Consider the following 7,223-nt stretch of genomic DNA (forward strand, 5'->3'; position numbering starts at 1 on the left):
TCTATATGTGATTATAATATGGGGCTCTATATGTAATTATACTCCAGGGGGCTCTATATGTGATTATGCTCCAGGGGGCTCTATATGTGATTATACTACAGTGGGCTCTATATGTGATTATACTACAGGGGGCTCTATATGTGATTATACTACAGGGGGCTCTATATGTGATTATACTACAGAGGGCTCTATATGTGATTATGCTCCAGGGGGCTCTATATGTGATTATACTACAGAGGGCTCTATATGTGATTATACTACAGAGGGCTCTATATGTGATTATACTACAAGGCGTTCTATATGTGATTACTCTCCAGGGGGCTCTATATGTGATTATAATACGGGGCTCTATATGTGATTATACTACAAGGGGCTCTATATGTGATTATACTACAGGGGGCTCTATATGTGATTATACTACAAGGCGTTCTATATGTGATTACTCTCCAGGGGGCTCTATATGTGATTATACGACAAGGGGCTCTATATGTGATTATACTACAGGGGGCTCTATATGTGATTATACTACAAGGCGCTTTATATGTGATTATACTACAGAGGACTCTATATGTGATTATAATACGGGGCTCTATATGTGATTATACTCCAGGGGGCTCTATATGTGATTATACTACAGGGAGCTCTATATGTGATTATAATACGGGGCTCTATATGTGATTATACTCCAGGGGGCTCTATATGTGATTATGCTCCAGGGGGCTCTATATGTGATTATACTACAGGGAGCTCTATATGTGATTATACTACAGAGGGCTCTATATGTGATTATACTCTAGGGGACTCTATATGTGATTATGCTCCAGGGGGCTCTATATGTGATTATACTACAGGGAGCTCTATATGTGATTATACTACAGAGGGCTCTATATGTGATTATAATACGGGGCTCTATATGTAATTATACTCCAGGGGGCTCTATATGTGATTATGCTCCAGGGGGCTCTATATGTGATTATACTACATGGAGCTCTATATGTGAATATACTACAAGGGGCTCTATATGTGATTATACTACAGAGGACTCTATATGTGATTATACTACAGAGGGCTCTATATGTGATTATACTCCAGGGGGCTCTATATGTGATTATACTCCAGGGGGCTCTATATGTGATTATACTACATGGAGCTCTATATGTGAATATACTACAGGGGGCTCTATATGTGATTATACTACAGAGGGCTCTATATGTGATTATACTACAGAGGGCTCTATATGTGATTATACTACAGAGGGCTCTATATGTGATTACACTACAGAGGGCTCTATATGTGATTATACTACAAGGAGCTCTATATGTGACTATACTACAGAGGGCTCTATATGTGATTATAATATGGGGCTCTATATGTGATTATACTCCAGGGGGCTCTATATGTGATTATGCTCCAGGGGGCTCTATATGTGATTATACTACAGTGGGCTCTATATGTGATTATACTACAGGGGGCTCTATATGTGATTATACTACAGGGGGCTCTATATGTGATTATACTACAGAGGGCTCTATATGTGATTATACTACAGAGGGCTCTATATGTGATTATACTACAGAGGGCTCTATATGTGATTACACTACAGAGAGCTCTATATGTGATTATACTACAAGGAGCTCTATATGTGACTATACTACAGAGGGCTCTATATGTGATAATAATATGGGGCTCTATATGTGATTATACTCCAGGGGGCTCTATATGTGATTATGCTCCAGGGGGCTCTATATGTGATTATACTACAGATGGCTCTATATGTGATTATAATACGGGGCTCTATATGTAATTATACTACAGGGGGCTCTATATGTGATTATACTACAGAGGGCTCTATATCTCATTACACTACAAGGGGCTCTATATGTGATTATACTGTACTACAAAGGGCTCTATATGTGATTATGCTACACGGGGCTCTATATGTGATTATACTACAGGAGGCTCTATATGTGATTATACTACAGGGGGGCTCTATATGTGATTATACTACAGAGGCTCTATATGTGACTATAATACAGAGGGCTCTATATATGTGATTACATTGCAGAGGTCTCTATATGTGATTATACCACTAGGAGCTCTATATGTGATTATAATATGGGGCTCTATATGTGATTATACTCCAGAGGGCTCTATATGTGATTATAATATGGGGCTCTATATGTGATTATACTCCAGAGGGTTCTATATGTGATTATAATATGGGGCTCTATATGTGATTATACTCCAGGGGGCTCTATATGTGATTTTAATATGGGGCTCTATATGTGATTATACTCCAGGGGGCTCTATATGTGATTATGCTCCAGGGGGCTCTATATGTGATTATACTACATGGAGCTCTATATGTGATTATAATATGGGGCTCTATATGTGATTATACTACAGGGAGCTCTATATGTGATTATAATATGGGGCTCTATATGTGATTATACTCCAGGGGGCTCTATATGTGATTATGCTCCAGGGGGCTCTATATGTGATTATACTACATTGAGCTCTATATGTGATTATAATATGGGGCTCTATATGTGATTATACTACAGGGAGCTCTATATGTGATTATACTACAGAGGGCTCTATATGTGATTATAATACGGGGCTCTATATGTAATTATACTCCAGGGGGCTCTATATGTGATTATGCTCCAGGGGGCTCTATATGTGATTATACTACATGGAGCTCTATATGTGAATATACTACAGGGGGCTCTATAAGTGATTATACTACAGAGGGCTCTATATGTGATTATACTACAGAGGGCTCTATATGTGATTATACTACAGAGGGCTCTATATTTGATTACACTACAGAGGGCTCTATATGTGATTATACTACAAGGAGCTCTATATGTGATTATACTACAGAGGGCTCTATATGTGATTATAATACAGGGCTCTATATGTGATTATACTCCAGGGGGCTCTATATGTGATTATGCTCCAGGGGGCTCTATATGTGATTATACTACATAGAGCTCTATATGTGATTATACTACAGGGGGCTCTATATGTGATTATACTACTGAGGGCTCTATATGTGATTATACTACAGAGGGCTCTATATGTGATTATACTACAGAGGGCTCTATATGTGATTACACTACAGAGGGCTCTATATGTGATTATACTACAAGAAGTTCTATATGTGACTATACTACAGAGGGCTCTATATGTGATTATAATATGGGGCTCTATATGTGATTATACTCCAGGGGGCTCTATATGTGATTATGCTCCAGGGGGCTCTATATGTGATTATACAACAGAAGGCTCTATATGTGATTATACTACAGAGGGCTCTATATGTAATTATAATACGGGGCTCTATATGTGATTATACTCCAGGGGGCTCTATATGTGATTATGCTCCAGGGGGCTCTATATGTGATTATACTATGGGGAGCTCTATATGTGATTGTACTACAGGGGGCTCTATATGTGATTATACTATGGGGGTTCTATATGTGATTATGCTACAAGGGGCTCTATATTTGACTACAATACAGGGGTCTCTATATGTAACTACACTCCAGGGGGCTCTATATGTGATTATAATATGGGGCTCTATATGTAATTATACTCCAGGGGGCTCTATATGTGATTATGCTCCAGGGGGCTCTATATGTGATTATACTACAGTGGGCTCTATATGTGATTATACTACAGGGGGCTCTATATGTGATTATACTACAGGGGGCTCTATATGTGATTATACTACAGAGGGCTCTATATGTGATTATGCTCCAGGGGGCTCTATATGTGATTATACTACAGAGGGCTCTATATGTGATTATACTACAGAGGGCTCTATATGTGATTATACTACAAGGCGTTCTATATGTGATTACTCTCCAGGGGGCTCTATATGTGATTATAATACGGGGCTCTATATGTGATTATACTACAAGGGGCTCTATATGTGATTATACTACAGGGGGCTCTATATGTGATTATACTACAAGGCGTTCTATATGTGATTACTCTCCAGGGGGCTCTATATGTGATTATACGACAAGGGGCTCTATATGTGATTATACTACAGGGGGCTCTATATGTGATTATACTACAAGGCGCTTTATATGTGATTATACTACAGAGGACTCTATATGTGATTATAATACGGGGCTCTATATGTGATTATACTCCAGGGGGCTCTATATGTGATTATACTACAGGGAGCTCTATATGTGATTATAATACGGGGCTCTATATGTGATTATACTCCAGGGGGCTCTATATGTGATTATGCTCCAGGGGGCTCTATATGTGATTATACTACAGGGAGCTCTATATGTGATTATACTACAGAGGGCTCTATATGTGATTATACTCTAGGGGACTCTATATGTGATTATGCTCCAGGGGGCTCTATATGTGATTATACTACAGGGAGCTCTATATGTGATTATACTACAGAGGGCTCTATATGTGATTATAATACGGGGCTCTATATGTAATTATACTCCAGGGGGCTCTATATGTGATTATGCTCCAGGGGGCTCTATATGTGATTATACTACATGGAGCTCTATATGTGAATATACTACAAGGGGCTCTATATGTGATTATACTACAGAGGGCTCTATATGTGATTATACTACAGAGGGCTCTATATGTGATTATACTCCAGGGGGCTCTATATGTGATTATACTCCAGGGGGCTCTATATGTGATTATACTACATGGAGCTCTATATGTGAATATACTACAGGGGGCTCTATATGTGATTATACTACAGAGGGCTCTATATGTGATTATACTACAGAGGGCTCTATATGTGATTATACTACAGAGGGCTCTATATGTGATTACACTACAGAGGGCTCTATATGTGATTATACTACAAGGAGCTCTATATGTGACTATACTACAGAGGGCTCTATATGTGATTATAATATGGGGCTCTATATGTGATTATACTCCAGGGGGCTCTATATGTGATTATGCTCCAGGGGGCTCTATATGTGATTATACTACAGTGGGCTCTATATGTGATTATACTACAGGGGGCTCTATATGTGATTATACTACAGGGGGCTCTATATGTGATTATACTACAGAGGGCTCTATATGTGATTATACTACAGAGGGCTCTATATGTGATTATACTACAGAGGGCTCTATATGTGATTACACTACAGAGAGCTCTATATGTGATTATACTACAAGGAGCTCTATATGTGACTATACTACAGAGGGCTCTATATGTGATAATAATATGGGGCTCTATATGTGATTATACTCCAGGGGGCTCTATATGTGATTATGCTCCAGGGGGCTCTATATGTGATTATACTACAGATGGCTCTATATGTGATTATAATACGGGGCTCTATATGTAATTATACTACAGGGGGCTCTATATGTGATTATACTACAGAGGGCTCTATATCTCATTACACTACAAGGGGCTCTATATGTGATTATACTGTACTACAAAGGGCTCTATATGTGATTATGCTACACGGGGCTCTATATGTGATTATACTACAGGAGGCTCTATATGTGATTATACTACAGGGGGGCTCTATATGTGATTATACTACAGAGGCTCTATATGTGACTATAATACAGAGGGCTCTATATATGTGATTACATTGCAGAGGTCTCTATATGTGATTATACCACTAGGAGCTCTATATGTGATTATAATATGGGGCTCTATATGTGATTATACTCCAGAGGGCTCTATATGTGATTATAATATGGGGCTCTATATGTGATTATACTCCAGAGGGTTCTATATGTGATTATAATATGGGGCTCTATATGTGATTATACTCCAGGGGGCTCTATATGTGATTTTAATATGGGGCTCTATATGTGATTATACTCCAGGGGGCTCTATATGTGATTATGCTCCAGGGGGCTCTATATGTGATTATACTACATGGAGCTCTATATGTGATTATAATATGGGGCTCTATATGTGATTATACTACAGGGAGCTCTATATGTGATTATAATATGGGGCTCTATATGTGATTATACTCCAGGGGGCTCTATATGTGATTATGCTCCAGGGGGCTCTATATGTGATTATACTACATTGAGCTCTATATGTGATTATAATATGGGGCTCTATATGTGATTATACTACAGGGAGCTCTATATGTGATTATACTACAGAGGGCTCTATATGTGATTATAATACGGGGCTCTATATGTAATTATACTCCAGGGGGCTCTATATGTGATTATGCTCCAGGGGGCTCTATATGTGATTATACTACATGGAGCTCTATATGTGAATATACTACAGGGGGCTCTATAAGTGATTATACTACAGAGGGCTCTATATGTGATTATACTACAGAGGGCTCTATATGTGATTATACTACAGAGGGCTCTATATTTGATTACACTACAGAGGGCTCTATATGTGATTATACTACAAGGAGCTCTATATGTGATTATACTACAGAGGGCTCTATATGTGATTATAATACAGGGCTCTATATGTGATTATACTCCAGGGGGCTCTATATGTGATTATGCTCCAGGGGGCTCTATATGTGATTATACTACATAGAGCTCTATATGTGATTATACTACAGGGGGCTCTATATGTGATTATACTACTGAGGGCTCTATATGTGATTATACTACAGAGGGCTCTATATGTGATTATACTACAGAGGGCTCTATATGTGATTACACTACAGAGGGCTCTATATGTGATTATACTACAAGGAGTTCTATATGTGACTATACTACAGAGGGCTCTATATGTGATTATAATATGGGGCTCTATATGTGATCATACTCCAGGGGGCTCTATATGTGATTATGCTCCAGGGGGCTCTATATGTGATTATACTACAGAGGGCTCTATATGTGATTATACTACAGAGGGCTCTATATGTAATTATAATACGGGGCTCTATATGTGATTATACTCCAGGGGGCTCTATATGTGATTATGCTCCAGGGGGCTCTATATGTGATTATACTTTGGGGAGCTCTATATGTGATTGTACTACAGGGGGCTCTATATGTGATTATACTATGGGGGTTCTATATGTGATTATGCTACAAGGGGCTCTATATTTGACTACAATACAGGGGTCTCTATATGTAACTACACTCCAGGGGGCTCTATATGTGATTATAATATGGGGCTCTATATGTAATTATACTCCAGGGGGCTCTATATGTGATTATGCTCCAGGGGGCTCTATATGTGATTATACTACAGTGGG

The sequence above is a fragment of the Phyllobates terribilis genome, unplaced genomic scaffold (assembly GCF_046119375.1).
Source record: "Phyllobates terribilis strain yellow unplaced genomic scaffold, ASM4611937v1 Scaffold_9__5_contigs__length_417890890, whole genome shotgun sequence".
Lineage (NCBI taxonomy): Eukaryota > Metazoa > Chordata > Amphibia > Anura > Dendrobatidae > Phyllobates > Phyllobates terribilis.